This window comes from Vigna unguiculata, chromosome 5 (genome assembly GCF_037176805.1).
Source record: "Vigna unguiculata cultivar grain cowpea cultivar isolate G323 ecotype 2 chromosome 5, ASM3717680v1, whole genome shotgun sequence".
NCBI classification, from domain to species: domain Eukaryota; kingdom Viridiplantae; phylum Streptophyta; class Magnoliopsida; order Fabales; family Fabaceae; genus Vigna; species Vigna unguiculata.
This window is the reverse complement of record NC_140796.1, coordinates 38084047-38095294: the sequence shown is the minus strand read 5'-3', so window position 1 is coordinate 38095294 and position 11248 is coordinate 38084047. Positions and strand designations below refer to the sequence as shown.

At 30.1% G+C, this 11248-nt stretch overlaps 1 long non-coding RNA gene across 1 annotated transcript; it reads left to right on the top strand.

Annotated features, from left to right (window-relative positions):
- Positions 1–205: 205 nt before the first annotated feature.
- On the top strand, positions 206–1878 carry LOC146886401 (uncharacterized). The gene is made up of 2 exons (XR_014994918.1): positions 206–1058; positions 1240–1878. It is a non-coding gene; the product is annotated as an uncharacterized LOC146886401 (long non-coding RNA).
- The last annotated feature ends 9370 nt before the right edge of the window (positions 1879–11248 follow it).

Genomic DNA, 11248 nt, shown 5'->3' with positions numbered 1-11248 from the left:
ATAAAAAAAATAATATTAAACAAATTACAAATAAACTTTTAAGATTTATTTTTACATTTTCAAATAACACCTAAAAGACCAATTAATATACTTTTAATACATCAATTTTTTTTATTTCTCCAATTTAAAAAAAAAAGAAAAAAAAGAAATCAAAAATTAAGTTCAAAATTCGATTTTTCAATAACTGAATTTTGATCGAAAAAAGAAAAAAAAAATAATGAAACGAATTTGTCTTCCAAACCAAAATCGTGCTAATAATATAAATATACAATACAATGGGCTGCTATTCCTGTATTTTGTTTTTTTCGTGTGCTAAAGTGGAATAAGAATCTATGCAAGACAAGTCGCGTTCAAAACCTGTAACAAGCATACATATAATGTCAGATTCATAACCACTGGTTATCACCTCTTCCTCATTGGTTTCTTCCATTAACCTTCGTACTTCTCCTTCTTCATAACTAAAGCTGCCATGTTCCTCTTCTTCGTCACACGCCACCGCCAAATTTATCATAGAATTAATCTCAGCAACGTCTTTCACACTTTCAGCTTTGTCAAAACACAGAAAAACCATCGCAGCGGAGATTCACGGAATCATATTATCCCATTCCATTGGGCTCTCTATAACATCCATCAATCATCTACACCATAAGATCATTCATCTCCATCATTGAACACAGTTCTCCTTCACTCTGGAATTTCTCCACCATAACCATCATCACACGCCTGAGCACGTTCATCCATCAACCTTCAACCCTTCCACCTTCACAATCGGACCACCCATCATCATCATCTTTTCATTCTCCATATATCCAAAAAAAAGACTCCATCCTTAACATACAGGCTTTATCACTGTAATTCTTTCTCAACCAATCATCTTCACTCACATTTTCAACCGCATTTACCCTCACCACTCTATTCTCTTCCACTTATACACACATAACACAATCATTCATCCACATCCAATCAAACACAGAACAGAGAAAAGGAAGGGAGATGGAAGAAAGAGTGTGATAGCAAAAGTAAGAGAAACCCAAGACCACCGGTAGAAGCTTCGAAAGGTAAGCACTGCACCACCTTATTATTTGAGTGATTTTAGTAAACTTTAATATTTGAATGAATATGATGTAGATGTGTTCTGTTTGATGTGTTCCCTCTTCCATACTTGAATGCCATCAACGACCATGATATAGTTGTGTGTTTGCTGTATTTATATGTTCGGTTCACCATTTATATATTCAGTTCACGATTCAAATGTGCCCCTATGCCATGTGGTCAGTCAAGTGTTTAACCATCATCTTGACCCATCATGGTAGTGGTAGGACAACCAAAAACCATACTACCCAGACAAATCCCCAATCGCCGCCGGCACTCTGTTCAGTCGCGGTGTCTCCCAATCTAATAATCGAGGAAGATGAGAAACTCCACGGAAACTGGCGTTTCCGGCGGTGCTCTCGGCGAACGGCGATAGCGCTACGACAGCAGTCCAGGTCGCGGCGGCCTAGGTTTGCGAACGCGAGGCTGGAGCGACGACATGGGTCGGATCGTTCTGTTTCGGGGAGGAAGAAAATCGAAAATCGAAGATCAGTTGACGCCGGCGTGGTTGCCGTCGTGGGCGCCAACGGGTGGCTGGAAACCACTAACAATGGTCTCTGGCTGGGCGGAGTGGAGCGGCAGTGGACATAATGCTTCGGGTGTGGTGGTTTGCGCTTGGTGGAGATGTGAACAATAAGGGAGACTTAGGTTTTGGTTTCCAGAGAATAAATATTCTCTTGATACACCCCCTCTTTTAATATTGGACTCCTCTCTTGAATTTTCTGCACCCACGTTTGTTTCTAATGGATCAATTTAATTTATTTATTAGTTGCACCCCTTGCCTAAGCTGTATTGACCACCGTTTCGTTTTTTACTTTCTTGATATTTAAAAAAATAAAATATTTGAAAATTATAAAAGTTATAAAAATAGAAAAGTCTACAAAATAAAAATGTTTTCTTTCTCTTACAGTGACTTATAGTGTCTGTCTGATCACTTGAATGGTGTAACACTGACTTTCAAATAATTCAAAAATGCAAAAATAAATATGAAATTTCAAAAAATATAAAAATATCAACCTTTTCAAACTCACACTACCTTAAGAACTACGTGATTTTTGTTCTTGCATCGTGAGATACGTAAGAGCAAGGTCATTCCTTGTCAAGTTTATCTCCAAAAAATCAAATCATCTTTCAAATAGTTTTTTAATCATCTTTTCAAAAATTACGTAACCTAATTTCTCATTTTGAATAAGATTACGTAGGACTAATGACAATCATTTCGGGCTCAAAAAAATATTTTTGTTTCTTTTTAGTATTATTCTCTTATTATATATGGGGAAAGTTAAGATTTTGAAATTTATATAAAGTTTGCATGTTTAATTAAGGTACCGTCTTCGGGCGGGCGCATTCCTTACGTGTAATCTTCTGAACCCAAATATATAGTTTTTTGTAGACTTGCTTTATCTTCATGATTTTTCATAATTTTTCAGAATAGATTATGATGGTGATTCCAAAATCTTTTTTTAAACCTTTTTCTTTATTTTTCGTTGTCCCGTCTTCGGTTGCGACACATATGTTTTATCTTGTTAAATGAAGTCTTTAATTTAAATATCTATGGTAGATAAATCATTAGTTGTTGATTTGATCAAAATGATTGATGAACACAATGTTCTTGCGAAATCATTTAGAAGAGTTAGAAATTTGTCAATCAACATTTTGAAATCAGATTTCACACTACGACTATTTATAGGTAGATACAAAGATCCAAGAGTCTACAACACACTTTCATGTGATGAGACAGCTCCACTAATAGTTGATGATTTTGCTATTATGGGTGTAGGAAGAGATATAATTGTCAAAAAATATTTTGGTGAATTAAGAAGATTACATGAAACTTATACTATCTTTATTCCATTCCAATGTCCTATAATGTTTCTATATTAAGAAGATGATTATCAAGAAAATATTTCAATAAGAGAATCTTATTCCAAAAGTAAAACAAAGATAAGAATTCTTATTTCTTTGACGGAACTTATAGCATTTAGAATCCAAGAAAGGTCTACGAAGTTTGGTAACATTGTCAATGTGTGTCGATTGTTCCAACAATTTTTGGTTAATTGCTACACAATGATTTAAACACAATGATTGTCTTTCATTAGAGCAATCAAAAGTTAATACATTGTGATATTCTTAACGAATTACAAGAGGTTGTTAACAGAAAAGAGACTAGTCTTTCTTTATTTAGAAGACTTATAGTTTTGCATGATTCATTTACTAGTGGTACAAGGTATATATTTAATAATTGTCAAGATGTTATCGCAATTTGTAACAATTTGGATATCTTTATTTGTTCATAACTATAACATAATATTCAATGTTAATTGGAATTAAATACATGATTTTGTTTTAGCAAGAGGGTTATCCGCTTCAGATAGACTTGATATTATTTGTAGAGTTTTTGATGAAACTTGATGAAATGATGACAATTTTTTTTCTAAAAGAAATTTCTTTAGAAAAGCTATGGCAAGTATGTTCTATATATAATGATATATGGTATATATATTTATAAAATTATAAAACCTATAATTGTAGTTATTTTTTTTTTCATATAACCAGGAATGTACACAATAAGATTTTGAAAAAGAGTTATCTCATATACTATTGTGGTTAGATAGAGAAAGCAAACTAAAGAATTTAACAAATATTGATAAAGTATTATCGACTGAATTGCCTAATGCAGATCTGTACCCAAAATTCCAAAAAAATCATTTTAAGTAACATGATTCATGGCCCATGTGGACCTGTAATATTTAATTCACTATACATGAAGAAAGGTAGATGTTCAAAATTTTATTCAAAGAAATTTTTAAGTTGCATACAATTGATGAAGAAAGATATCCTTGTTATAGAAGACGTGATGATGGTAAATTTGTTGGAAAAAATGGAATTAAATTGGACAATATTAGTATTGTTCCTTACAGTCCAACTCTTCTAGTGAGGTATTAAGCTCATGTCAATATAGAGTATTGCAACAAGACAAATTTAATCAAGTATTTGTTCAAATATGTGAATAAAGGTTCAAACATAGCTACAATTAAAATAACTAACCCTTATGCAAAATTTAACAAAGAAACCAATATTGATGAAATAAAGAGGTATATGATTGTAGATATTTATCACCAAGCAAAGCAACTTGGAGAATATTTGGTTCTGACATCCACCACAGATGACCTACCATTCAAATATTAACATTCATTTTTCCAGCTCAGCAATCAACTTTGTTTAAAAATGATAATGAAATTAGTATTATCTTTAATATATATGAACATAATGACACAATGTTTCTAGCTTGGTTTGAAGCTAATAAAATTTATGTAGAAGGACAAAATTTGACTTATGCTAAATTTTCAACCAAGGAATGAAAACTAAGGAAGAAATGTTACAACATTGACACACTTATTTATATTCCTCCATGATCTAGAGACCTGTATTATTTGATAATATTATTGATTATTGAAAAATGATGTATTGATTATAAGAGCATAAAGATAATCAATGAACAAATTTTTGAAACCTATCAAGAAGCTTGCCATGCTTTAGGATTATTAGTTGATGACAAAGAATTTATTGATGCAATAAAAGAAGCAAGTGAAATTGTTATAGATATTAGCTTAGAAGATTGTTTATTACATTATTGGGCATGAATACAATTTTCAAACTTATGTAAATCAAGTCTTTTCTTTTTTTAGTACAAATTCCATCACACAAGATACTAAAAGTAGAATTCCGAAAACTACATCATGTTTGGAAATTGTATTCATGTCTAATAATGTAACAAACAATTTTCTAAGTTGATATATTGAGACAAATTCACTTGCTTCTTTGATTGCATCAATAAATTCTTTGTCATCAACCAATAAGCCCAAAGCATAATAACTTTAGCCAATAATCCCAAAGCATAATAACTTTCTTGGTATGTTTCAAAAATTTTTCCATCAATTGTCTTAATGTTGTGATAATCAATACATCTTTTTTGAATAGTCAATAATATCCTCAAACAATACAAATCTCCAGATCCTAGAGGAATATAAGTTAGTCTGCCAATGTTGTAACCTCTCTTCTTTGGTTTCTATTCTTTTTCTTTGGCTAACAACACAAATTTTGTTGGAAATTCAAAATAAGTCAGATTTTGTCCTTCAACATAAATTTTATTAGCCTCAAATAAAGCTAGAAATATTGTGTTACTTTTTTCGTATATGTTAAAGATAATATTAATATCATGATCATCTTTAAACAAAGTTGATTGTTGATCAACATGATGAAATGTTAATTTTTGAATAGAAGGTCATTTGCGATGGATCTCATCAATAATGTTTGATTTGTCACATTTTGCAGAACTGTTACTTATTTTAAGAGTAGCTCTATTAGGACCTTTGTTCAGGTATTTGAACAAATACTTTATTGAATTTGTCTTGTTGCAATATTTTGTATTCATGTGACCTTAATATTTCATTAGAAGAGTTGGGCTTAAGGAACAACACTAGTATTGTGAAGTTTAATTCCATTTTTTTCAACAAATCTACCATAATCACGTATTCTATAACATGAATATCATTCTTCATCAATTGGAGATGTAAATTTATTTTGATAAAATTTGGAACACCTACCTTCCTTTATGCATGGTGAATTAAATCTTGCAGGTCGACATGTGTCATGAATCATGTAACTCAAAATATGCTTTAGGAAAATTCAGCTGATATTACTTTATCAATATTTGTTAGATTCTTTAGTTTGCTTTCTCCATCCAACCACAATAGTGAGGTAATTATCTTTTTTAAAATTCTACTAAGTACATTCCCGATTATATGAAGAAAATAACTGCAATTAATTATATGTTTTTAATTCCATAAATATGTATATGATTGTATACAGAACATACTTATAGTGACTTTTCCAAAGAAATCTTTTGTTTTTTCAATCAGTCTTTTCATTTTATCAAGTTTCATTTTGAAGACTCTACAAACAATATTAGGTTTGTCTAAAGTGGATAACCTTCTTGCCAAAACAAAGTCATGTATTTCACTTCAACTAACATTGCATGTTATAGTAATGAAGAGATCAAAATATCCAATTTTTTTACAAATCGCTATAGTATCTTGACAATTGTTGAACATGTATCTTGTACTACCAGTAAATGAAGCAAGCAAGACAATACGTCGTCTAGTTAAAGAAGGATCAGTCTCTCCTTTGTTAACACCGTTATATAATCATTAAGAATATCACAACGAATTAGCTTTCGATTTGCTCTAATGAAAGACAATCGTTGTGCTTCAATCATTGTATAGCAATCAATCAAGAATTGTTGGAACAATCGGCATGCATTCACAATATTGATAAACTCTGTAGATCTTTGTTGGATTCTAAATGCAATAAATTCTCTCAAAGAAATATGAACTCTTATCCTTGTTTGACTTTTAAAATGAGATTCTCTTATTGGAATATCTTTTTGATAACCATTTTCTCCATATGGAAACATTAAAGTATAGTAATGAAATGAATGCAATGTGAGTTTCATGCAATCCAATCAATTTACCAGAACATTACTTGACAATTATATCTCTTCCTACATCCATGTTAGCAAAATCACCAACTATTAGTGCAATATCTTATCACATAAAGGTGTGTTGTAGACTCTAGGGTCTTTGTTTCTATCTCTAAATAATCTTAGTGTGAAATCTGACTTCATATTTTCCAGTGTGAAATCTAACTTCATATTTTCCAGTGACAAATCTGACTTCATATCTAGTGACAAATTTGACTCTTTTAAATGATTTAGCAAGAACATTGTGATCATCAATCATTTTAATCAAATCAGCAACCAATGATTCATGTACCATAGATTCATTTGAATTTGACCTAAAACATAGTTAGTAAAATAAACATCAAAAAACATATTTAAATGTTTGATTTAAGTATGGTAAAAGATATGTTAACTAACCTGAAATGTTTCATTATGTTATTTATTTCATTATCCGTATCATATATGCATAGTTGTGGAAACTTTGGCTTTGATACATCTTCTAACAATAAACTTCCAATACAATGATAGTTATGTTAATTAAGAATGAATTGTGGTGGAGATGAACCATTATTCATTGAAGCATCTATCTCACCACCAATTAAAGTAAATGAAAACATGATATTCTATATTCTTATATTTTGTAAAAATGTTCTTTTTTAATAGTAGAAGTTGCATTTTTCCCTTTTGGCAACACAATGAGAATTTAACTTATTTTGAGGTGTTAGATTTTTCGGTTCTTTCTTCATACCAAACTTGAGCTTGACAGTATTGGCATTCCAACCAAAGTTGTCCAATATTGAGAAGTTATATACATAATAACAAAGCATTAAGATCAAATGCATCGATGTAATGTAAAGTTATGTACAAGTGACATTTGTTTACCTTGCAACTTTGCTTTGGAATATAGTTCATTTGTAGAAGTACTATCTGCTCGAATTGTAGTGAAATCAAATTAAGGAAATTAATGTTTCAAATTATGTAGTTATTGACACATGACATGGTTTTGCATTAAATTTGGAATTATCATGATCTCTGGTATTGTTGTTGAAGAATGATTTTTGTTGTTGAACCATTTCGTTGTTTTGTTGCTTCATCATCATAATTGAATTTGTTTAAAGTGATTATATAACTTTAAAAGGATATTTAACAACCTTATTTTTAAAGACAAAATAAGAGTCATTTATCACTTGAGATCTTCCACCTATTCAAAATAGTTTATTATAACAACTTAACAACTTATAATACATATGAAATAATTATTAATGAACAATGATATATATTAGTAAAAATTTACTAACTTGTACTACTTGTTATGATTTTGTTAACATTGTTACTGTTGCCATTGTCATTATTACATCCATTAGTTATTTGTCTGCTATTGTGAACAATGGTATTCAGTAAATACATTTTTAGTTCAAATACTTTATCTTTATGGAATTTAAATAGCTATAAAAATAATTAGGATAAATGTAGAAATATATTGAAACAACTGATATTTGTTAGAGTACAAGTTGGAGATTGTGAAAGGTTGCACTGTTTGTTGATTTCATTATGCATAATATCAGAGATATTAACATTATGATTCATACCACTTGAAAATTTGGTATGTTGTTTTCAACAAGTGCATTTAAATGAAACTTATGTTATTATTTTTTAAATCAAAATAGATGTCTATTCTTGAACAACCAACAAAGATCACTGACCATAATTTATATGACATATTGCAATCATATTTTGAACATTGTTGAGGTTGTTCTGGACATATGTAAAATAATTTTTATTATAGTAGTCAATGTAACAAAATAAATAAAAATACTTAATTATTTGATATAAGAAGAATTTTCTTAGAAATATTATTTGTATATTTCCTTTATCTTCTTATATTGCCTTCATAACCAACTAGAATTCTACTTGGAGTGTGCTATGTGATGAAATTTTATATGTGATGAAATTTTATATAAAAAAATGAAAGGATTTTAACTTGCTAGGTATTCTATATTGTAATTGATTTAATTAATTAAAAAAAAACTTAATGTTAATATGATTAAGTTCTTGTTGTTGGACTTTAAATTGAAGATGTTGAATTATAGATACTGTCTTCTTTAAATTGAAGGAATGTTGGTGTTAAATGGTAAGTCTTTGAAAGATTATCCTTCGTTATCTCAACTTGATATTTTAGATTCACTTCCCTTCCACAATAGATTTATTATTGATGAGCTGTAATATATTAAAGAAGACATGGCTAAAGAACATGCAATTTTGTTCAAATCACCCACTAATGAACAAGTCCATATAAATGAGGATATCATCACAACAATACTTTCACAAAAAAGAGGATTTTTTTTACATGGTTATGGTGGGACATGAAAATTTTTTATGTAGAAGACATTGTCTAGTGGTATAAGAAGTAAGGGGGTGATTTTTTTAAATGTAGCATATATTGGAATTGCTTCCTTACTATTGCTGGGTGGAAAAATAACACATTCTATATTTTGCATCCCACTATTAATTAATGAGGAATTAACTTGCAACATAGCTCAAGGTAGTCTTTGTGCTAAGCTTTTGATTGCAACCAGCTTGATTATATAGGAAGAAGCATCCATGATGAATAGAATGCATTTGAGACAATTGATAGGACCTTGAGAGATATTATGAAAAATGTTGATGATGTAAACAATGACAGACCGTTTGGTGGTAAAGTTGTTGTCTTGGGAGGCGACTTTAGACAAATTTTGCCTATTATAAAGAAATGATCTATATATGATATCATTAAATCATCAATATATTATTCTGACCTATGGAAGTGTTGTAAAGTCTTAAAACTGTAAAAAAACATGAGATTAAGTACTACAAAGAATAGTCAAACAACAAAGGATATAAAAGAATTTGCTGATTGAATTCTCAAGATTGGAGACAGAGAGATGAGTGTAAAAGAAAATAGTGAAAGCATTGTCTAAATTCTAGAGGATTTGTTGATTGGAAATACAGAATCACCTTTGTTGTCATTGGTTAACTTTACCCTCAATTTGTAGTAAATATAATGAATCTTAACTCTTTTGATGATGGAGCAATACTTTGTCCCACAACTGATTCTGTAGACAAAGTTAATGAATTTATATTGTCTTGATTAAGTGGTGAAGTGATCACTTATTTAAGTTTAGATACACATTGTCAATCAGATGAACAAGAAAAAATTCAATATGAATGGTTTATATCAAAATTCTTAAATCACATAAAATGTTCAGGCGTACCAAATCATCGATTGAAGTTGAAAACAAGTGTACTTATTATGCTTTTGAGAAATATAGATCAAGCAAAATGTCTTTGCAATGACACAAGATTGCAAGTTAATTATTTAGGAAAAAATGTCGTTTCTGCAACTGTAATTACAAGAAAAAATAATGGTGACAAATATTTATCTGAAGAATGGATTTAGTTTGTTCTAATTCAGGATTGCCTTTTAAAGTTTAGAGAAGACAATTTCCAATATCACTATGCTTTGCAATGACAATCAACAAAAGCGACTGACCTTAACTTTTGTTGATTGTCATTGTAAATCATAATGATATTGGAAATTGTCTTCTTTTAAATTTGAAAGGCAACCTTGAATCAGAAGGAATTAAATCCATTATTGGGATAAATATTTTGTCACCAATATTTTTCCCTTTAATTATAGTTACAAAATTGACATTCTTCCCTAAATGATTAAATTGCAATCTTGTGTCATTGCAAAGACTTTTTGCTTGATCAATATTTCTCAAAAGCATAATTGGTACACCAGTTTTCAATTTCAATCTATGATTTGGTATGTTTGAGACATTTGATATCATTTAAGAATTCAGATGTAAACCATTTAGATTGAATGTCTTATTGTTCATCCGATTAACAAGGTGTATCTGAACTTAAATAAATTACCTCTTCACCACTTATTAAAGACAATATGAATTCATTAACTTCCTCTACAGAATAAGTTGTTGGGCACAAGATTGCTCTATCATCAAAATAACCAGGCTTCATCAAGTTAACTAGAAATTGAGGATACACAAATTAACCAATGAGAGTAAAGGTAACTCTGTATTTGCAATCAACAAGTCTTCTGGAATTTCAACAATGCATTCACCATTCTCATTTAAATCCATGTCTCCGTCTCCGATCTCTAGTATCCAATCAACAAATTCTTTAGTATCATTTGTTGTTTGAGTATCTTTTGTAGTACTTAATCTCATGTTCTTTGAGAGTTTTAACACTTGACAACACTTCCATAACTGAGAATCATGTATTGATGATTTGATGATATCATATGTAGATCCTTTCTTGATAATAGGTAAAATTTGTCTAAAGTCACCTCCCAAGACAACAACTTTACCACCAAGTGGTTTGGCATTGGCATCATTAACATTTTTCATAATATCTCTCAATGTTCAATCAAATGCCTCAAAACACATTTTATTCATCATTGGTGCTTCATCCCATATAATCAAATTGGTTGCCATTAAAAGCTTAGTACGAAGACTACTTTGAGCTATGTTGCAAGTTGATTCATCATTAATTAAGAGTGAGATGCAAAAGGTAGAGTGTAATATTTTTCCATCGAGAAGTAGTAAAGAAACAGTTCCACTTGATGTTACATTTAAA